A 24144-nucleotide genomic window follows, 5' to 3' on the forward strand; every position below is an offset into this window, starting at 1 on the left:
CATTTTGTCTTAAGAGGACTCATCTTTCAGCTATATTGGAGCTAAAGTAAATAAACATTCTATTTATATCAAGCAAATAGTAGTTGAGGCAAATGTAATGTTAAAGCTCATTAAAACTGGAAACATTTTGAGTTTTGATATGGGGATGAGCATAAGCACATTATTTTTGTATTTGAAAGATATTGAATATAGCATGCAACATTTTACGTTGCATATATCAATTAATATCCAAGGCAATCTCTCATAATTTTATTTATTAAGAAAGTTGTAACTGATTAACTCCAGAAATGAGGGTGGTCCAGGGTGGAGTGGACAGGGTGGTGGTGGAGGGGGGATAAGATGAAAAAAGGAGTAGTTTAAGAGATAAGTATCTTAGCTACCTAGATAGAAATCTTTATTGCTTTATCGTAGTTCAATCTTTCTATCCTTTCACTATGTGTTAACCTAGAATAGATCACTGAGTTTTTACACTAAAAATAATGCACAGACATATAGATTGATGGCTACTGCTACATTCAAGGTTCTGTAAATAATGATAACATTACTGTCTAGCACATTATATAAGATCACCTAAATTATTCCTTGAAGATGTATCATGTTATGGCCAAGTCTAATACACATAATTTATAGGCTTAATTCTTACTGTCATAAGTATCTGCTGAAGAGAACAAGAATGATAACCCTTGTCCAGAAAAATAGTGAACCTTGTGCATTTAAAACAAAATTATACTTTAAAAAAAATCGGGAAAATCCTTTTTCTTTGGGAAAAATTAAATCACCTACTACCACTTTCTTCCCATTAAATGGCCTTAAGCACATTTTATGAACTTAATATATATTGGGCACAATGTTGAGGATAATGATGTTGGAGATAAGAAGTAGGAAAAATAGTAGTAGACATCTGCCTTTTACTATTACCATAAGGCTCATTGAGGAGAGATCAGCTATGTGGGCTGCTTGTTTTTCAGGTTAGGGTCTATTGGATGTTATCAAAAATTACTAAACCTTAAGATGGTTCCCACCCAACCAAATGTGGGCTGATTCCTGGCCATGTGATTGGAAAACCCAGAGACTTAAAAGGGATGGCAGCCATGTTCTCTGCCTTTTTTCCTGTTGAGCCAGCCTAGGGACACCAAGGACCATAATCTCTCCAGGACACACACCCCAGTAAGAAGTCCTCACCAAAAGAATGTGGGGCCGATTCCTGCCATGTGACTGGGCACCCAGAGACTTAAAAGGGATGGCAAGCCATGCTCTCTGCCTTTTTTCCCTGTTGAGTCAGCCTAGAGACATTAAGGACCATAATATCTCCAGGACCCACACCTGAGAAGCTGCACTTATCTTTTAACCCCTGAATTCCATTTCTCCACATTGTAAGAAGCAATCTACAGCCTTACCAATGAAGAATTTTGCAGAACACCCCCATGTTTAAAGAAATCAAGATGGGCTGCTCTGATAATCTAAAAAGTAGGAAATAGCTAGGTATCCTCTCAAATAAGAAGTCTAGATTAAAATTATGAAGATGTTCAAGGAGCTCTAAAAAAGCATTGATAGATTTGACAGTTAAGCTTCAAGAGGATTTGATGACTAAAATTAGAAAATTTCACAGTGAAATGAGCTTATGAAACTCTTTACCAGCATGGGGTTTGGGGAGACCCCATGCTGGAAGGCTTTCTCCCTAGCGGTAGAGTGCTATGAGGCTTGGGCAGGCCCACAGCTGTCCCCATCTTTACCCCCTGACTTCAGGCCTTTCCTGGGTGCCATCTCAGATGGCCAGAAGTGGGTTCAGGTGGACTCTTAGGGGTCCTCAGGCTTCCCATCTTTGCATTCCAGGGGGGACGTGCATGGGGAGTGAGGGTGTCCAGATATCTGGCTTCCGTTTTCCTCTTTGAATCTAGAGGGCCAGATCTTGCCAGGTATGTGGTTTGGGGAGGCCCTATGCCGGAGGCCTTCTCCCTGGCCTGGGAGTGCTGGGAGGCCTTGGAAGGCCCCTAGCCGTCCCCCTCTTTTTTCTCCTTGGACTCCAGGCCTTCTCTGGGGTGCCATCTCAGATGGCCAGAAGTGGGTTCAGGTGGATCCTTAGGGGTCCCTCAGGCTTCCCTTCTTCTTTCGTACTCTGGGGGGAGGTGCCAACGGGGAAGAGATTGGGCAGATATCTGGCTTCTGGTTTTCTCTTTGATTCTGGAGGCCAGCTCTTCCCCAGAATGGGATTTGAAAGAGGCCCCATGCTGGAGGGGCCCTTTCCCTGGCCTGGGGAGTGCTGGGAGGCTTGGAAGGCCCCCAGCCATCCTTAACTTTTCCCCCTGACTTCAGGCCTTCCCTGGGTGCCAGCTTCAGATGGCCAGAAGTGGGTTCAGGTGAACTTCTTAGGGGTCCTCAGGCTTCCACCCTCCCTCCGTACTCCAGGGGGGAGGTGCATGGGGAGGAGGTTGGGCAGATATCTGGCTTCTGGTTTCCTCTGTTATTCTGGAGGACAGCTCTTGCCAGGTATGAGGTTTGGGGAAGCCCATATGCCGGATGCCCTCTCCCTAGCCTGGGGAGTGCTGGGAGGCTTGCCAGTTCCCGCAGCCCATTCTTATTTTTTTTCCCCTGACTCCAGGCCTTCCCTGGGGTGCCAGCTCAGATGGCCAGAAGTGGGTTCAGTGTGGGACTCTTTGGGGTCCTCAGGCTTCCCCCCCTCCCTCCATACTCCAGGGGGGGAGTTGCATGGGAGAGAGGTTGGGCAGATATCTGGCTTCCAGTTTCCTCTTTGATTCTGGAGGGCCAGCTCTTCCCATGTATGGGGTTTGGGGAGGCCCCATGCCGGAGGCCTTCTCCCTGGCCTGGGGAGTGCTGAGAGGCTTGGGCAGGCCCCCAGCCATCCTTGTCATTTTTCCCCTGACTCCAGGTCTTCCCTGGGTGCCAGCTCAGATGGGCCATAAGTGGGTTCAGGTGGACTCTGTGGGGTTCCTCAAGGCTTCCCCCTCCCTCTGTACTCCTGGGGGGAGGTGCATAGGGGAGGAGGTTGGGCAGATATCTGGCTTCCGGTTTCCTCTTTTATTGCTGAAAGCCTGCTCGTGCCAGGTTGGGGGTTTGGGGATTGCCCATCTGGAGCCTTCTCCCTAGCCCGGGGAGTCCTGGGAGGCTTGGAAGGCCCCAGTCTGTCCCCCTCTTTTTTCGCTGGACCCCAGGCCCTCCCTGGGTGCCGGCCTCAGAGGGCCAGAGTGGGGTTCAGGTGGATGTCTCAGGGGTTCTCAGGCTTCCCTCCTCCTTCCATACTCCAGGGGGAAGGTGCATGAGAAGAAGGGCGGGCAAATATCTGGCTTCCGATTTCCCCTTTAATTCTGGAGGCTAGCTCTTTCCAGATATGGAGTTTGGGGAGTCCCCATGCCGGAGGCCTTCTCCCTAGCCTGGAGAGTGCTGGGATGCTTGGCAGGCCTCCATCCATCCCTCTCTTTTTCCCCTGATTCCAGGCCTTTCCTGGGCGCCAGTCCAGGTGGGCTCTATAGGGGTCATCAGGCTTTTCCCCTACCTCTCCCTACAGTAATGGGAATGCGCTTTGGGAGGGTCGTTCTAGCACTGGTTTATATTGGGACAGTCACTGGAATTTTTTTCTCCTTGGTCTCCTATTGACAGTATTTTAAGCATATAGTTTATATATGCATAATATCCATTGTATTGTGATCTTGATACTGCCCTACAAAGCTCATATCTAATCTTTTACTGCCTCAGTCCAACCCTTATTTCCCCCCATCTTCCCATGTAGGGTGCAGCTCATGACATAAAGCTCAACACATAGAGTTGATGAGTGCAGTTAGAAAAATAACTACACTGAAAACTATCATAACAATGTGAATGAATGAGGGAAATAGAAAGCTTGTCTTGAGTACAGGTGTGGGTGGGGTGGGGAGGAGGGATATCTGGGAAATTGGTGGTGGAAATCTTGCACTGGTGAAGGGGGTGTTCTTTTATATGATTGTTATCCATACAACTACAAACATATTTGTAATCATGGTGTTTAAAATCAAGATAATTTAAAAAATTACTAAACTTACTTATTTATTTATTTATTTATTTATTTTTGGTTTTTGGGATACACCCGGTACCACTTAAGAGTCACTCCTGGCTATGCACTCAGAAATCGCTCCTGGCTTGTGGGACAATTTGGGACTCTGCAGATTGAACCGAGGTCTGACCTGGGTCAGCTGCATGTATGGCTAATGCCCTACCACTGTGCTATATCTTTAGTTACTTAACAAACATTTCTAAAACACAATCTGGTATCTTTTGGAAAGTTGAGGATGTTTATCTTTTATACAGTGCTGTGTTCTTAAGAAAACATCAATTTCCACATCTTTAAAGTTGATCAATTCAATGTGGAAAAATTAATGCAAATACTTGACACCTTAATACACACAGAAATAAAAATGTTTTAAAAACTATTTCACTTTAATATCCCTAAGTATTTCTTGAGTATAACACTATGTGTCCATATTTTCTTCTTTCTTTTTAAAATATTTATTACTTTGTTTAAATACCATGGTTTACTGGTTGTTCATATTACAGTTTTTTTTTCAGTTACAAAGTTGTTCATGATTGAGTTTCAATCATAAATATACAACACCCTTGCCCAGGTCCACATTTCTTGTCCTCAGTGTCCCCAGTTTCTGTCTGGTCCCCAACCCCTGTCCCTCTTCCCTGCATGCCTCCTGTGGTAGACATTTCTAAGCCTTTTTAACCTATTAATTTTGAAATCTATCTTGGTAATTCAATCTTTTATTCTGTTTAATTTGTAAGTTTGTCCTTTAACACTTCCACTGTATTAGTGCAAGAATTGAGGTTGTTTTTATTCCCAGTTCATAGTTTTTGTATACATCAAGAATGAACATTTTTGTATCATTATATATTTAATCCATCCCCCTATATTTATTATAAATAAACATTAGATTGTAACATTATATTAAATTTTATGAAACTGATATAAAGGTAGGACAAAATCAATTAAATAATTTTATGTGATTTAAACTAATGTCCCTTACCAACCAATTATTGTTAATTGCATTGTGCATAATTTAAAAGGATACAGTGTTTATGCTTATGTGTGTATTTATTCTCTGCCAATTAATTACATCATCTATATCATATAACATGTAAACACAGGGCTCATCTTGCATTCTACATTATCTGCTTCTGGCCTTGAATTCTGAATAATTCTAAGATGCAATGTTTCTTTTTCCAATACTATTTATCATATCATATGTTTTTTTAGAGCTTTTTAAAATGGATTTTAGGTAATTTAAATACTTGTTTATATTTCAGTATGCTTTTGTCTACTGTCATTTAGAGTTTCATAACAACTAAATTTCAGATTTTTAGTGCACTAGTACTTTTATTATTTTTAAAATTAACTATTAGCATTTTAATAGCAAAAAATCTGTCATTCTTTTCCAATTCTTTGTAGAACCAATCTTCTTTTTGAATCATAGATGCAAAACTTCCTCTTATCTCTTTAAATATCATAGTTGTTTTTCGTCTGTTTAGTTTTATTCTTTAAGAAAACACTTCTTTTTCTTTTAACTTGTTTATTATCTCTTCTATTTCTAATGTCTAGGCTATAGGAGTGGAGTTTTCAAAAGCTGATTGGAAGATCTGTACTCATGATTGGAACTCATCAACTGCAAGTTTTATTTTAGTCTGAATGGGAACCAGGAATGGTGATCTTATGTTTGCTACATAAACTACCACTTAATTCTTCTGTTTTCACCATGCTACTTTTCTCACACTAAATTTGAACATCCCCCAGCACTAGAAATTCTGTTTTTTACTATCTTGAGAGTATAAACTTATAGTTTGCTAATGGTAAAGTAGAAGTAATATGAATTTGCTCAGGATGGAGGAAAGTTTAGAGACCTATTTCATAAATGGTTTCAATCAATCCTTTTTCTTATTAGTTGGTTCTGCCTTATACTCTAACTTTTAGGGGTGCATGATGCTGAAATCACCTCAGGTTTAGGGAGATTTTGTGAGACAAATGACATGTCAAATTTTCTGCCTCGTGTTTAGGACACTTTTTTACTTAGTTTACTGTCATTTAATACTCACTTTTCTGCTTTTCATCATTTGAAGTATTATTGCTATTCTTTCATCCTCTGTTCCCTTTGTATTTATGAATTTATGCCTCAATAGATATCTTCTCCATTATTTTTATGAGGTCGACAGAGGGTGGGCATAAAATGGCACACACCAACTCCCCATTTTTAACTGGCAATCCCTGCTGTTATTTTTTATTATTTCCTTCTCATTTTCCTTGATTACTCTTTTACTGCTTGCATTCGAGTAATCATTTAAATTGTCTTTTTAAAACATTCTTGTATTTTTTGTAGATTTAAAAATTTTGTCCTTACAAATCTAGAATTTTACATATAAATTCTCTCCATTACTTTAAATATAAATATTTTCCCTTTAACCAAACCATTTGTTTGTTTTATAATTTCCAGTTAATAGAGATATTAAAAAGGATCACATATTTTATTTCTGATTTCATTGCATTTTATGGGGATTTTTAAGTCCTTAATATTTATTTTTTGGTATTTATCTGAAGATATTCTGTGATCTATGTGATGATAGAATTTTTGTTTGATTGAGGTGTAACATTTATATTTATAAAATTTATAATATAACTATATATTTATATGTATATATTTGTAACATTTATACCCTTTATATTTTAGTGTAGCCACATTATATCAATAGTTTATAAACTACATGTTTTGATCCTCAACTCTTGTTTTGTTTTTAGGCGCCACATTCAGAATTATTGCTCAGTGCTACTCCTGACTCTGTGCTTGGGTTCGCTCCTGGCAGTGTTCAGGAGACCATGCAGTGCTGTGGAGAGAACCTGGGTCAAATCTGATGATTCTTGACTATTTTTGTACATCTCTTGCTCCCCTCCCCCAGAAGTTTCCTCTGTTTTTTTTTTTTTCAAAAATGCAAGCCTCCCTTTCTTATCTGGCATGTGTAACATTCATAGACAAACTCAGGCAGCTGCTGAGAAAATTGCAATATATCTCCCAAAATGTATTTTGTTTGATTTTTTAAAAAATTTCACTAGCACACCAATGAAAATGTTGGCTGCTTATAGTTTGTTATTTGGTGGGTTAGTACAGAAGGTCTCTTTGACTTTATATATGAAAATGTTTTTCCTGATATATATCCAGAGCAGTTCTAGTTTTATGCACCTTCAAATTTATATGACAATATATTTAGAATTTTTAATACACTAATCCTCATGATTATCTGAAATAAATAAATAATCGTAATATAACTATTTGGTTAAGATATTTACATCTAACATTTTATTGTCCAATAGACTTCAGACCTAGAGAAAGTAGGTAACTTTCCAAAATTTAAAAGCTAGCTAATATAACTGTTTTTATCTATTCTCTAACACCATTCTCAACATGAAATTGAGGATATAAAATGACTTCACAATTCTAATTATGAAATATCATAATGCTAGTGAAAGTGGATTTTAAGCAGTGAAGTATCTTACAAATGTAATACATTATTTAATCATATTACTAAACAATTATGAATGTGTGATACACTCAGAATGATGGTTAATAGTAATTAATTGTCACCATTATTAATATACTGTTAGTATATATGGACTTCTTATTCCAGGAAGGATTTAATATCTTGTTCTCTCTAACTTCCGATTTGTAAAAGACAACCTAAGGCTTGAAGAAAGCAGTCCGATCAGATCATAGGTTTTCCTTGTTAGGCTATTAAAAACTTTTTCAGAAGTTCAGGGTGTACACAGAGAAATGATAGTATTCAGTACCTTTGAGTCAAAGTTTCATCCTTGCCTGATATGTCCATTTGTGCATTCTTCTCTGTTAGCCATACATTGGGAATTGTGAAGGTTTCTACAGAATATGGGTAGAAAAGGTGTAACTTAAAAGAAGATTTTAGAATAAGCTGTGCTAGATCATGTACCTTGCAGAGAAATGAGGCCATTGGGAAGGGAAAGGTTTTTTGTTTGCTTTGTTTTGTTTTTTTTTGGCCACACCCATTTGATGCTCAGGAATTACTTCTGGCTAAGCGCTCAGAAATTGCCCTTTCTTGGGGGGACCTTATGGGACTCCGTGGGATCGAACTGCTGTCCTTCCTTGGCTAGAATACCTTGGAGACACCTTACCTGTAGTTCCACCTCTCTGGCCCCAGAAGGGAATGATTTTACAAATGAAAGTTATGCTGTAAAGTATATTGAAAAATTATTGATTCATTTTGCTTGGACTGGGAATATTGTTGAATATTAACAGGAAACACATTTTATTAATGCTTGACTTATAATGCAATTTAAAAATATTAAAAAATTATAATTATTTATAGACATTCTCAATCTGTGCTTTATAATTTTTTGAGTGAATCACATGTTCTCCATACTTTTTAATGCTTTCTCAAGATTTAGAAATTTTCTTTTTTATATATTATTTCTTCTCTTTTCTACTTCATCTTACTTTTTCTGTATATATCTGTCCACTTCACATTTTTATTTCCTCCTTCCCTTCCTCTCTCCCTCCTTCCCTCCCTTCCTCTTTTCTCTTCTTTTCCTTTCTTCCTTCTTTCCTTCTTCCTCCTGTTCTGCTACACAATATAGTTTTATTGAATGACACTTACATAGAAAGAAAGAGGAAATAAGTGTTCAAAACAGAGCACATGCTCCTCTAGAAGGAAAAACTCAAGCAAGCAAAGAAACATAAAGACAACGAGTGCAATGTTATGTACGGCATGTTCTAGGGAGAACATAGGCTTGAAGAACAAGCCTATGGGTATAAGCTTTATAGTAATGTTGTATATAAACTACAATTGCATGAACATCTGAGCCTACATTGTTTCAAAGGTAAATTGTACATGGTATTTATAAACTGTTTATGAGAAGTCTCCATAAACTTACAATACATTTTTATTTTAACTCTAGCAAAGCTTACATTTAATTAACTTTTATAGTGATAAAGTTATTCCCAATGGGGTGAGAGGGAAACTGGGAGAATATGGTGAAAGGTAGTGATTACTGATGAAGGAATTTGTGTCAGAACAATGTACTCCTGAAACTCATCATAATATCTTTGTAATTTTGTAGTTAATTCCATGGTATTTTAATAAATTTTATAGTCCAAATTTTTACAGTTTAAATATGATTATTACAGAGAGATTATAGCAGGGAAACAAAACTGTCCAAAGTATCAGAGTAATAAAGACATCTCTAAATTTATACCTTTAGAAGTGTTTCTGGTGGAAGTACTAACATGAATGTTGAAGGATGTGAAGCAATCAAAAAAGACATATAAAGCAGGCATAGATGGAGGATGAAACACATTTTAGATCAAAGTCCTGGGTCTCTTATTAGGGAGGATCCCATGTTACAGGTAGGAAAATCTTGAGCAATAAATCAGCACAGGGAGATAAAAAGGAATAGAAATAGCCTTAATGGAAAAATGATATTTATAAATTATTCTAATGGTCAGATCTAGTTTATTTAGGCTTGCTTTAGAAACAAAAATTTTGATGAGAACAAAACTTTAGAAATATTAACAAGGTAAATTGTGTATTTAGAAAGATGATATAACTTGAAAGAGCAAAGGTAGAGAGTGAATATGTGATGAACAATTTGATGTGTTTGATGAAAGAAATGGAATCTAGAGGAAAGTACTGGATAGAAAGTTTCTAGACTTGTCCATTGGTTGGCCAAAGCAAACAAAGAAAATGAACTCTCCTCCCAAAGAAAAGCGGCTCGTGAATAGAGCATGTGTTTGAGTATGAGGCATTGGATTCCTGGGGAAAAAAGACAGAAAGACAGAAAAGAAGAAAGTACGAGGAAAAAGAGATAGAAAAGAAAGAAAGAGTGATGGAGAAAGAGAGAAAAAAGAAAAGAGGAAACGAAAGGGGAAAGCAAAGCAAAGGAAAAAAGAAAAAATGAAAAGAAAGGGGAAAGCAAAGGAAAAGCAGAGGAGAGGAGAGAAGACGAGAGGAGACGAGTGGACAGGAGAGGAGAGGGAAGGGAAGGGAGGGGAGAAGAGGAGAGGAGAGGGGAGGGGAGAGGAGGGGAGGAGAGGAAAGAGGAGGGGAGGAAAAGAGAGGGGAGGGAGAGGAGAGAGGGGAGGGGAGAAAAAGAAGAGAATGGCATTGCTTTGAGAGGAGAACAGAGGAGAGGAGAGGAGAGAAAAGGAGAGGAGAAAGAGAGAGAAGAGAGAGGAAGAGAGGAAGAGAGGAGAGGAGAGGAGAGGAGAAGGAGAGGAGAGGAGAGGAGAGGAGAGAGAGAGGAGAGAGGAGAGGAAGGAGAAGGGGAGGAGAGGAGAGAGAGAGAGGAGAGGAGAGGAAGGGAGAAGGAGAGGAGAGGAGAGGAGAGGAGGAGGAAGGGAGAAGGGGAGGAGAGGAGAGGAGGAGAGGAGGGAGGAAGGAGAGGAGAGGAGAGGAGAGGAGAGGAGAGGAGGAAAGGAGAGGAGAGCAGGAGAGGAGAGGAGAGGAGAGAAGGAGAGGAGAGGAGAGGAGAGGAGAGAAGGAGAGGGAGAGGAGAGGAGAGGAGAGGAGAGGAGAGGAGAGAGAGGAGAGGAGAGGAGAGGAGAGGAGAGGAGAGGGAGGAGAGGAGAGGAGAGGGGAGGAGAGGGGAGGAGAGGAGGGAGAGGGGAGGAGGGGGAGGGGAGGAGAGGGGGAGGAAAGGGGGGAAGAAAAGAAGAGAAAGGCACTGCTTTTTCTAAGAATTTTGTCTGGTTGATTGGTAAGATGGTCCTCCACAGGAAGAAGGATTATGAGTAGGAGTTTTTGGGGGTAGGGATAAGGGTTGTAGATGGTGAATAAAAGACTGCTTTACATTTAAACTAAATAGCTCCTATGTCAGCTCAAACCATAGGACAAAGGATTTAACACCTGACCTTTTGTTTTACGTGCGGCCTATATGATTGTTTTGTGCTGCCTTTTGCTTATAGTCTGTAATTTATGGACATGAGCTCACTGAAGGATAACTAAAACTGTCTTTCAGTTGTAGCTATATTATAATTTTCTGAGCTGGAAAATAACATCAGTGACAGAGATAGCAATAACATGGACAGGACAGCCTTCAAAACAACTGAAAACAGAAAAGAACCGGCAAGTGCAGAGAGACTCAGCAGGCTTCTGTTGCTCTCCATCACTTGAAGAGCGCCTCATTATACTGGTTCCTGCTCTGTGACTCCATGCCAAACTTCAGCCTGCGCAGGGTCAGAGCTTGCTGGGGGTGCTGCCTGCTCCATTGTGTGCACTGCACTGGGATCAAAGCATTCTTTCTCCATCCTCCTCTACCTCTTCTCCCTACTGCTTGTCTGCCTTCTCCTGCAGGGGGTAAGGCCAGCCACATTTGCACGTCTCAGTGCATAGCCCTTTCATACAAAGTTTTCTTTGTTAATCAGGAGAAGTAAATGCAAATCCTCTCTGTGTACAATGAAATGCTTTGAGATGAAGGTGTGACAATGATATAATGACTTGGTGAAATTTCAGACAAGAAGGATCAAAATATCTGGGTTTTATTTAACAGAGATGATTAGAAATAAAGAGATCATGTGTACGCACACATGTGAGCCTGTGTGTGTCTATGTATGTGCTTGAATGTGGGGGATGTCTTGTTTACAGTCCTTCCTCTGAAAAGTTCTCTGCTTTTCTGTATGCATATCTGAATCATCTCTTTTTAGTTCGAAGTTAGTACAAGTTTGTTTGTGAAATGGTGGGATATGCAATCTGTGTGCTTAGGCTGGTTAAGTAACTTTAATACCCCAACTTTAGTGTGTCTCTGGTCCTTGGCTAGGAGGACAAGAGTGGTACATGCGGTGTTGTGAGTGATGAAGCCAGAGTGGACTGAAATGTAAGCGCAGCCTTTCATTATGTTTCTCTGTAAGATACTAATAAAAACACAAGGGATGCTCATCTTATTTTTAACACTTGTCACTACTTCTTGCCCCAATCAAGCAAACAGTAGATATCACTGGAAGGAAGAATAAGTAAGTTTCACAGAAATGTTTTGGACAACCTGGAAATATTTGGGTAGGACTCCCACTTGACCTGCTTGAATGACATACTGGGTGGTTATTATTATTAACTAATAAAAATATACACATGTTTGACACGTTGAGGTCTGCAGTGTTTTATTTCATTTATCTATCTGATGTTAGCACAATAGAATCAAGAAGGTGGTCGCTCTGTTTGACCTCCTCTCCATGGGAATAGTAACTATAATGGGTTTAATTAACTATGTAGTATTGACATAATTACTTATCCTGGTGATTATACTTCTTTAATAAAAGCACTTCATTTGAGATGCATTGTGTTCTGCAATGGCTGAGAGCTCTACCTATATTTCATAATCGTCTAGACATTAGAACCATGTGCATATTTTACCAATAGCCCTTGAAAGAGGTTATCTTGCATGGCTTAAGATAATTGGGAACTAATGATTTTGCCCCCTGGTTTCAGACTAGCTGTGGCAGAGAGCAGGGAAACTGAGGGGGTTGGGGGGAGGGGCAGCCAGTCATTTGGTCTAAACTGAAAGGGAGGGGGAAGGGCTGTGTTTTGGAAACCATATGCTCTTAGGAACTGTTTCTCTTTATGCTAGCAATCAGAAAGACAGTAACACCAGAGGGAATTAGGGGTGTTTAATCTATGGACGGATTGTATAAATACATTTCAATAAATATACACAGTGTATTGAGATATAAACTCCTATTAGCAAGCATCCTAGCTTGACACCCAGTAGACATTCGCGTGCCTATTAATGCACAGTTCACTTCAATGTTAAAAGTAGATTGCCACTTCCATTTGGTCAGCAGGTGACTGGCAATGTGTCTTTCACATGGTGCAGGGCACAATGAAGTCAGACTGTACAGAAAAAAATAGGGCAACTATAAAAGAAGAGACATAGAGTGCAAAAATTACCATATGAAAATGTCAACAATAATATCACAAGAAACTGCAAAGAAGACGAGAACAAAAGCAAAGAAAGATTATCGAGCTGTGCCGGGACTTGGTCCACAACAAACCCCATGCAAGAACCCCTGGTCTCCTCACTATTCAAACTTGGGTCAGAGCTGGGAGAAAGCCACGTGGGGGTGGGTAGACAGCATGTTGTGGTGGTGGGGCTTGAGAAACAGAACTGAACGCGACTTTACAAAGAAATAATCTGTCCTGTGCACAAACTCTTTTGCAGTCAGAAGTGCTATTTCTTGTTCATTCTGTCTTATTAGACCCCTCTCTCGCAAAGACCTGCTTTCCCTGTCACCTCTTCCTGCAGTTCTTCCTCCTGCAGTACTGTGCTGTCCTCACTCACTCTCCCTCCCCTTTCTCCAGCTTCCTTTCAAGAGACACATGAAACCACCGCAGGCATTTGACTGCTTCGTGCAACCCAGGAAGGAACACTGGGTCATCCTAACAGCCAAGCCCATAAACAAGCGGCACTGCAAAACTAAACAAAATGGCCAAAGAAGTGACTCCTGGACATACCTGCCAGTTAGACTTGTTCCTTTGCCACAAGGGATGCTCCAGCAAAAGCCTCCATCCCTCATTAAATCAATAAAATCAAGTGTCCTTTATTTTAAGCCTCTGCACTGTAATCCAGTCGCCAGGAAAGGGGCCCAGGCTTTTCATCTCATTGTTTCAAAATAGATCGTTTGGTTAGAATTGACAAAAGGTTCATTCCTTTACCTTTGTGGAAATGTCAGTAAAAAGGCAGGTGCTGGGCATTCGGACTCTTTTGCTCAGTAGAATGAGAAGAAGAAATAAAGGAGAGTGTGCCTGGGGAGGGGGCATCTGTGACAGGCTAACCACATATACGGAAGCTTTCTAAGACATTTTGTTTGGCTTGATATTGTGCAGCAGGGAGGAAAGAGGTGGGATCTATTGTGCGCCAGCTGCATGAATCACCGGATTGAAGTCTAACAGCTCAGATCCTCCTTTATACAGTAGAAGGGAGATTAAAGCCAGGAGCTCATATGTCACAAAATAGAGGCACAATGCAGTTCTGGCTTGCTTAGTGCACTCAGCCAGCATTTGATCCAAATTTAGCCAAAGGGAGCAAATGAAAGTGTTTTGCTCTCAAGCAGAGAGGTGACAGATACTGGACTGTAATATCCAAAATTCCTTCTCTGTTCCCAAAATGTCATCTTTCCTTTGTCAGCTTCATTATGATGGAGTCTATGTATAGTCGCAGACCAAGTGGAAACAAACAAAAACACCAGGACCTGTAGTTAAATTATTCTACACTTGCCTCTTCCCAAGCAGAGTAATTGATATGGGCCACAGGAAGGTTTCTGTCTAAGACTTACAACCTTATTTGTTTAGCAAGTATTTGCTGGATGCCCTCATATATTCTCAAAGCTGAAAGGATGCACAAGAAATCTAACACATACATCTCTTCCTGCCTTCTGAAAGCTTGCAGGCTGATTCAAGAGATAAGACAGGCAGACAGACAGATAGACTTACACATATATACTTTAAAGCAAAGACGGGAGAATTTTTTAAATGACGAAATATGGGGGCATAAGTAAGGGGGGCAAAAGAAGAATTATAAAAACAGAATCCTGAGCTCATTATTTATTTTCTTGGAAGACAGAAAAGAGGAAAGAAGTTATCTTTCTAAGCTCTCTTGGGGATTTGAAATGGTGCTAAAACACTAAGTGAGCATGTACTTATAGATTTGTCATTCCCATTTAATAGACAGGGAAACTGAAGCCCAGAGAAATACATTACTTCCTAGGGTCATATAGCTACGAGGTAACAGATCAGGAATTTTAACTCTCAAGCTATTAGCTCTTAATCACATGCAGAACCTGCTGAGCACAAAAGGAAGATGGTCTGAGGAGCAATCAGCCTAGCATCCCTCTCCCTCCCTTTCTTCTCTGTCTTTCCTCAAACTTCCAAGCCCTTATATGTTTCAGTTTCCATTGAATTTTCATCCCCCCTTACCTGGACAGACATAATAGGAAAGCCAATAACAACACATTATTTTTTCAAAGGGATTATATTTGTAGTTTGTTTCAAGTCAGGTTGCTTATTATTTGTGGACAAGAGACCAGGCTTCACCTTTCAAAGCACTGCCACCAATGTCATTTTTCTGACTGACCACCACATTGTCTCCTAAATCTGGTGTCCAATGTTGACTCATATGGCCCACCCAACTTCTGCTATACTTGCCAAAACCATCAACACCCCACACACTCCCCTATTGCTTTTCTGTCTGCTTCTCGGAGGAAACCTCAAGGAAGATAGAGAAGCATGTAGTTCTGGCCATCTGTAATGTCAGGAACTCAGATTACAATTGAGCGGTCACATCTGCTCACTGACACTGCTCGTCATCACTTTTTGAGACTCCTAGGAGCCATTCCAGGCATTGTCTCTTTTCAAGTCTGCCATGCAATGGCTAAATGATACCTTCCATCTTAACGAGAACATTGACATCAGCTGACACATGATACCTCGTTTTGACTCAATAATTTCTCACTCCCTGCTCCACTCCCCTCTACTGCTCTGCCCACTGCTGGAAAAGATGTTCCTTAATGGTTTTCCAACAGAGATGGAGACCAGGCTTTAGGGCTTGTCTTATTAGTCTTCACAGTACCCCTTATTCAGTTTCTAAAGCCCTGTATCTTCATACTACAATGACATTCATCAATCAACACTTAATCTTAAAGAAGAGCAGAAAAATAAATATAATCGTGAAACACACTTCAGATTCAATATGGTTTTTCTCTCAAGTATTCGAGTTTACATTTTTTATTATATATATTTTATTTTTATGTCTTTATTTAAATACTATGATTACAAACATGATTTTAGTTGGGTTTCAGTCATACAAAGAACACCTCCCTTCACCAGTACAACATTTCCACCACCAATGCCCTCCATCTCTCTCCTCCCCATCTCCTGCCTGTATTTGAGCAGGTATTCTACTTCTCTCATTCATTGACATTGTTATGGTAGCTGTTAGTGTGGTTTTTCTTTTTTTGGTTTGTTTGCTTTTTAATAATTTGTATTGGGACCAATGTGAATTACAAGTCTTTCACAGTTACATTTAAGGTACACAGTGATAGTGAATTGTGTTTACATTTTTTAATATAAAAATAGACAAAAGGACACATTTATGATTGTAAAATATCAGACATTAATAAAAAGGAGTAAGCAGGGGTGAGCAGAGAGATAGGCACTTGCCAGGAAAACCCTGGCACAACATATATTAGGAGTGACTCCTGGGCACTGTTGTGAGGGCTACAAAAATACATTCCCCCAAAAGAAAAAAAAACAAATAAGAAATTTTGTGGAGGGGCTGGAGAGATAGCATGGAGGTAAGGCATTTGCCTTGCATGCAGAAGGTCAGTAGTTTGAATCCTGGCATCCCATATGGTCCCCTGAGCCTGCCAGGAGCCATTTCTGAGCATAGAGTCAGGAGTAACCCCGGAGTGCTGCTGGGTGTGAGCCAAAAACCAAAAAATATATAAAAAGAAAGAAATTTTGTGGAAAAAATGTTTAAAACCCTATCTGTCGTGTAGTGAGTGGGCCATCTACTTCATCTCTGCAAGGATGCCTTTTCTTTTTTATTTATTAATATCTTTATTTAAACACCTTGATTACAAATATGATTGTAGTTGGGTTTCAGTCATGTAAAGAACACCCCCCTTTAGCAGGGCAACAGTCCCATCACCAATATCCAAATCTCCCTCCTCCCCACCCCACCCCCGCCTGTACTCGAGACAGTCTTTCTACTTCCCTCATTCATTCACATTGTTATCATAGTTCTCAGTGTAGTTATTTCTCTTATTTCCTTACCTCAAAGCTTCATCTTCAATTTAAGAAACATCTCTCATTTTTTTTAGCTCAGGAATGAATTTGTTCTCACTATTATTTTACATTTTATCTGGCCTTTTTCATCTCTACCTCCTCACTTTTCTTAAATGTAAATTTTCTAATGTTTTTCCCTTACTCTCTTGTTGAAGCTAATTCAACAAGAAAATTTCTCATTAAATTTTGTTGCTATTTCTATTAGGAGGGCAACCTAGCTGTGCTTAGAGCTTGGTTTATTCCTGGGTAAGGATTATTCCTGCACTCAGGGATTATTTCTGGCAGAACCCCAAGGACCATATGGGATGACAGGGATGGAGCCTGGGTCTACCATCTGCAATTCAAGTGCTCTAACCACTGTACTATGCAGCTCCAGCTCATATGACTAAATATTTGATTTCTTTGTGTATTCATTGTGTATATTGTCTATGTCAATTGTTCACAGCTCTTATTCTTCACATTGTGATTGCTTTGAATTAATAGGGTCATTTAGATTTTGATAGCTCTATTTTTATTATTAGTGTCTTTTTTTGTAGATTCAGCTTTTTTTTGGGGGGGGGAAGGTTATACCTAAATGTATTCAGTATCTAATTTTAGCTCTGTGCTCAGGAATCACTGGAGTCAGCTTCCGGCAAGACAAACACTTTAAACCCTGGGCTATTTATTTCTTTGATCTCTAAAATTCAATTTTTCTAACAAAATATTTTTGTATAGTAATCATTGATCCTATCAGAGTTTCAATCTCTTTTAAGACAGATATTTATAACATTGTCTTTAAACATATGGAATGCATTGACAATATAAGTCCTCTATTCATATAATTTTAATAATTTAGCAAAGCCTAAAGCATATATAAATTAGAATTAATGAAAAAAATTTTAAATAAGATAATACTCATCAATAATAGAATAATAATCATACAAAAATATAAATGCAGATTGATACAGTTGTGACTCACATATCAGAAGTAGTGCTACTTTTAAAATCACATTATTTAATTTATTTTTATTAGTGTCTGTTCAAATCTTTTAATGATTCTATGAGTTATATTGCTTATTTTTGAGTTCTATATATTCTGTTTACATACAGAATATAATTTTTCTCTGATATACAGATTTTGAATATATTTTCTCCTACTCTGGACACTTTCTTTTTACATTTGTATCTTTAGGAGATTATTTTTAAATATTGATGTATTCTTATTTCTCAATTTTTAATTTTTATAATTCAGGCTTTGTGTAACTTGTTATTTTTTACTAATGCCAAGGTTACAAAGGTGGGATTAATAAAAATGCTACATTATATCTCCTGTGTTTTTTATTTTAAGGAATTTTTAGTTTGTTCCAGATTTTACATTTATTGTCCACATTGAGTCATTCTTGAGAGGAGGGTAGTCTCCCAAGCAGCGATCAAATGGACTACTCTCTCAGCTATACTCAACCAACTGGCCCTATGGTTAGGGCCCAAAGAAATGAGTCAGTCAGTCCTCTGGGGCCAGAGACCTGCTGACTCATGCTCTGTGTCCCTCATTCCCCCAATTGTGGACTGTTGCTTGATACCGGTTTCAACTCCAGAAGGATACTCAATGCAAGAACTCTACCCAAGCACTTCCTGCCACAAAGTACCTCTCAAACTGAAAAAGACCAGGGTGTTTGGTGAAATGTGCCCTGGATTCCACATCCCACAAGAATATCCAAAAAGACAATCTCTTAACCTGTTCAAATCCAAATGTAAGTTAGTCTCCTGCATCACTTTGTTTCCTTAATTACTTTTATTTAAAACTCATTTTTTTCAAGTCTGATCATTTGTTAGTTTTTTAAATTCATTTTTATTTATTTTTCTTTATATATATGTCAGTATATATAAACATATATATAAACATATATGTATGTTTTTGTTTTCTTCTCTTCCTTAATTCTACCTTTTTTGGTTCTGCTTGGTACAAAAACCTACAAGAAAAAGTCTTGCCTGGGATAAAAGCTCAGGTCAGAACCAGAGCACTGAGATGATGTTGTCTGACACTCTCACACCCAAATGCACCAACAATATAATATAGTACAACTTCTTTTTGCAAAAGCAAACTAAAAAAGGGAAAATTTGCATATATAAACAAGCTCTTATCTACTTGGGATAAGAACTAACACATTTTACAATACATGGGCACCTCCCACCTTGAACATATGTCATGTGGTCCCAACTTAGATTCCATGTGATTAGATAGTGACTGTCCAACCCAGAACCCTAGATCTCAGACATAGAGCTGACACAGTTCTCCGGAGTTTCATGTGCCAGTTTTGATATGACATCCTGACTCAGGAAATGGCAACAACTTACTTCACCACTTAATGATAAGGGAAATCAGAAGACATGTCATCCTTTGATCTGTGCAAAAGCCAAGATCAGTAACTACAGATGACTGACTGTGACAACCGTGACTGGGCAGAACTTATCCTGGAACCAATAAAAAAGGTCCCTAGTCTAGGCTTTGGCCTACGACCTGTACAATAATCAAGATCTCTAATTCCAGAGGTCTGACTGTAACAACTGCAATCAAGCAGAACTTCTGGAAACATAATGAAAGTCTCCATCCTAGGCTTCCTCCTAGGATCGGTGCAAAAACAAAGACCACCAACTACAGAAGACAGATTAAAACAACAGTGAGTAAGACTCCATCCTAGGCTCCATCCTATGACCTGAGCAAATACCAAAATCTCTAGTTACAGAGGCCTGATCTTATCATCAATGACTGAAGGGATAGTTTCCAGACACCACAAAAGGACAAAAGGATCTAGGGGAGTGTAAAAGTACAAGTATGGAGCCTAGAGTTATGCCCATGACAGGAGAAAACCCTGTATCTCTCAGGCCAAAGGAATTCCCTTTCTAATCCCCCCATTATTTACTGTGCCTATGCAAAATTAAAAAAGCACAAATTAATTTTTAAGTTGTTATTGTTGCTGTTTTTTGTTTTGTTTTGTTTTATGTTTTTGCTCTTTGTTTTGTTTTTATTTTGGGACCTGGATTATTGTTTGGTTGTTATATTTATTGCTGTGGTGCTTTTCTGGGTTTTGTTTTATTTATGTTTTATTGTTATTATGTTTTTCTTCCTTATTCCCTTCTTCTCTTAAACCGATATTTATAGCCTCTAGAAGGACTCCTCCATTTTTTACTTGTTTGACTTTTGACCCCCTTTCTTTCTTTTTATTTTTTTTTCTTCTTTGCTTCAAACAGAAACACATAAATTTAACCATATTGTTCCGCCTCACAAACTGATGGGGAAATAATGGGGGGTACCAAGACAGAACAGTCCTATGAACATTGTGTAGAAATAAAAAAAATAATCAGCCTTAGGTACCAAATCCAAAGCTAACGACAACATGATAGATAACCCAATCTACAACTATGCATGCTGGGAACAGGGGTAGAGGGAGGACAACATTGGTGGTGGGAATCCTTGATTCAATGTCACTTTATACCTAAAATTTTATTGTGAATGATTTATAATGCACTTTGGTCAAAATAAAAATTATTAAAAATAAAAAAGGAGATTAAGGTAAAAAAATTAAAATGAGAACCACACCAGTTATTCTGTGGCATCTAGGAATATACCAAGAGAAAAGCTCTTAGTCATATGTGCCAGCAATGGAACTAGAGTCCAGTATGTAGTAAGCATCTAGCCCCTGACCACTGTGCTGTTCTCTCTCTGACCCTCTTTTGAGTGAATTTTATATCATAGTATGATTCTCCAAATTTATTATTGTAAAACGTTAACGTTACTTGAATGCTCCAAATGTTTATATCCATATGCATTTATAACATCATCAATTTCTACAAAATACCTTGCATTAATTCATGGAACCATTTGGTGAGTGATCTGATAAAATTTTGGCTTCAATCCATAAGCATTTTATAACTCTATAGTTACTTATTTTCTCTCAGCAATTACAAGTTTCAGTGTTTAGGTATTACATCTATTGAATTACACTTATTTCTAAATAATTATAATATTTTAAAATTTCCATTTCTAGTTATTTATTACCATATAAAATAAATTGATTTTGTGTGTGTTTTGACTGTATCATGAAACTGTCACTGTATTTTCTTTTCTTTTCTTTTTTTGGGGGGGATAATCTTTTTTTTTATTTAAACAACTTTATTACATACATGATTGTGTTTGGGTTTCAGTCATGTAAAGAACACCACCCATCACCAGTGCAACATTCCCATCACCAATATCCCAAATCTCCCTCCTCCTCACCCAACACCCACCTGTACTCTAGACAGGCTTTCTATTTCCCTCGTACATTCTCATTATTAGATAGTTCAAAACATAGTTATTTCTCTATCTAAACTCATCCCTGTTTGTGGTGAGCTTCATGAGGTGACCTATAACTTCCAGCTCTTTTCTCTTTTGTGTCTGAAAGTTATTATTGCAAGAATGTATTTCATTTTTCTTAAAACCCATAGATGAGTGAGACCATTCTGCGTCTTTCTCTCTCTCTGACTTATTTCACTCAGCATAATAGATTCCATGTACATCCATGTGTAAAAAATTTCATGACTTAATCTCTCCTGACAGCTGATAATATTCCATTGTGTATATGTACCATGGTTTCTTTAGCCATTTATCTGTTGGAGGGTATCAAGGCTGTTTCCAGAGTCTTGCTATGCTAAATAGTGCTGAAATGAGTATAAGTGTAAGGGAGGGATTTTTGTATTGTATTTTTATGTTCCTAGGGTATATTCCTAGGAGTGGTATAGCTGTGTCGTATGGGAGCTTGATTTCCAGTTTTTGGAGGAATCTCCATTTTGCTTTCCATAAAGGTTAAACTAGACGGCATTCCCACCAGCAGTGGATAAGAGTTCCTTTCTCTCCACATCCCCACCAACATTGCTTGTTCTCATTCTTTGTGACGTGTGCCAATCTCTGGGGTGTGAAGTGGTACCTCATAGTTGTTTTGATTTGCATCTCCTTGATGATTAGTGATGTGGAGCATTTTTTCATATGTCTTTTGGCCATTTCTATTTCTTTTTTGTCAAAGTGTCTGTCCATTTCTTCTCCCATTTTTCTTGTAAAGTTCTGTGAGTGCCTTGTATATTTTGGAGATTAGCCCCTTGTCCGATGGGTATTAGGTGGGGAGCTCTTGTATCCTGGGCATTATTTCTTTTGAGGTGCAGAAGCTTCTTAGTTTAATATATTACCATCTGTTAATCTCTGCTTTCACTTGCTTGGAGAGTTCAGTTTCCTCTTTGAAGATGCCTTTAGTCTCAATGTCCTGGAGTGTTTACCTATGTGTTTTTTTATATATCTTATGGTTTTGAGTCTGATATCGAGGTCTTTCATCCATTTGGATTTAACCTTCATACATGATGTTAGCTGGGGGTCTAAGTTCAATTTTCTGAAAGTGGCTAGCCAGTTGTGCCAACACCACTTGTTGAAGAGGCTTTCTTTGCTCCATTTAGGATTTCTTGCTCCTTTATCAAACATTAGGTGATTGTCTGTCTGGGGAATATTCTCTGAGTATTCAAGCCTATTCCACTGATCTGAGGGCCTGTCTTTATTCCAGTACCATGCTGTTTTGATAACTATTGCATTGTAGTACAGTTTAAAGTTGGGGAAAGTAATTCCTCCCATATTTTTTCCCCAATGATTGCTTTAGCTATTCTAGGGTGTTCATTGTTCCAAATGAATTTCAAAAGTGCCTGATCCACTTCTTTGAAGAATGTCATGGGTATCTTTAGAGGAATCACATTAAATCTGTACAGTGCTCTCTTAGGCCAAGTGAATTCTTTTTCGAATGACCCCAATATTTACTGTGCCAGGGCAGGAGGGAAAAAACAAAAATACAAAAAACACAAAACCTTGGTTATTTTTTATATAAATATATATATATATTACCTTCATTTATTATTGTTATTATTATTTTTGATTTACCAATATATTTTGGTCAATTTCTCTGTTTGGGTGTGATTATTAAAAGTGTAGTCCCCAATTATACTTTTTTTTTTTCTCTTCCTTTCTTCTCTTTCGTTATGTGCTATGCCATGTTTCTCAATTCAAGACCATGGTGTGATTTTTGTTTGTCTGTTTTTGTTTTTGTTTTTTTTCTATTTGTTTGTTTGTTTTGTTTGCTCTGTGTGGTGCTTATCGATATAGCTGGAGCCCTCACTGGATATTTGACACTTCTTTTGGTACTAGTGGAGTGTTTCACCTTCTTTTTCTCCATCTCCCAAATTGATGATGAGAGCCTTTAGAAGGACTCCGCCCAATTTTGGGGTATTAGACTCTTATCCCAGTTTATTACTTTTCTCTCCTTCAAACAAGACCACGCAATTTGAACGAGCTAGTCCTGACTCCAGTTAGAGGGGGAAATAAGGGAGGCATCAAGACCAAACAGGTGCAAGACTACTAAGTAGTGGATTAGATACAGAGTGGACCACATATTCTAGCCGCCCTGGGGTGAGGGAAAAGGAAAAGGGAGGTAGGACAGAAACGGAGGTGTAGGGAGGACAATTTGGCGATGGGAATCCCCCCTGATTTTATGTAAATATGTACCTAAAATATTATTGTCAACAATATGTAAGCCACTATGATCAAAATGAAAATTTATATTAAAAAAAATCTGTACAGTGCTTTGGGGAGTATTGCCATTTTAATGATGTTAATGTTGCCAATCCATGAGCAGGGCATGTATTTCCATTTTGACGTGTCCTCTCTTATTTCGTGGAGCAGAGTTTTATAGTTTTCTTTATATAGGTCCTTAACATTTTTAGTCAAGTTGATTCCAAGATATTTGAGTTTGTGTGGCACTATTGTGAATGTTTTTTTTTTTGTTTGTTTGTTTTTTTTTTGCTATTCATGACTAGGTTCATTCACACTGACTCGCTAACAATGGCAAATGAGAGAATGAAAGGGTCACATGCATAGAACTTCTACAGTGGGAGGCAAGGTCTATGGCTCGCTACAAAGTGCTCTACACCTCTCCAGCAACATTTACCTGGAGAAGTGTCTGTGGGCACCAGCAACTGTTCTGCCTCCCTTCCCAAACAGATACAGCTTGATCTAGAGCTGCACTGCCCCGTGATAAGGAGACAGGGGTTGTTTTCTTAATGTCCATTTCTTCCTTATTACTATTGGTGTATAGAAAGGCCATTGATTTTTTTTTTTTTTTTGGTTTTTGGGCCACACCCGTTTGACGCTCAGGGGTTACTCCTGGCTAAGTGCTCAGAAATTGCCCCTGGCTTGGGGGGACCATATGGGACGCCGGGGGATCGAACCACGGTCCGTTCCTTGGCTAGCGCTTACAAGGC

Source organism: Suncus etruscus, chromosome 15 (assembly GCF_024139225.1).
Source record: "Suncus etruscus isolate mSunEtr1 chromosome 15, mSunEtr1.pri.cur, whole genome shotgun sequence".
Classification (NCBI taxonomy): domain Eukaryota; kingdom Metazoa; phylum Chordata; class Mammalia; order Eulipotyphla; family Soricidae; genus Suncus; species Suncus etruscus.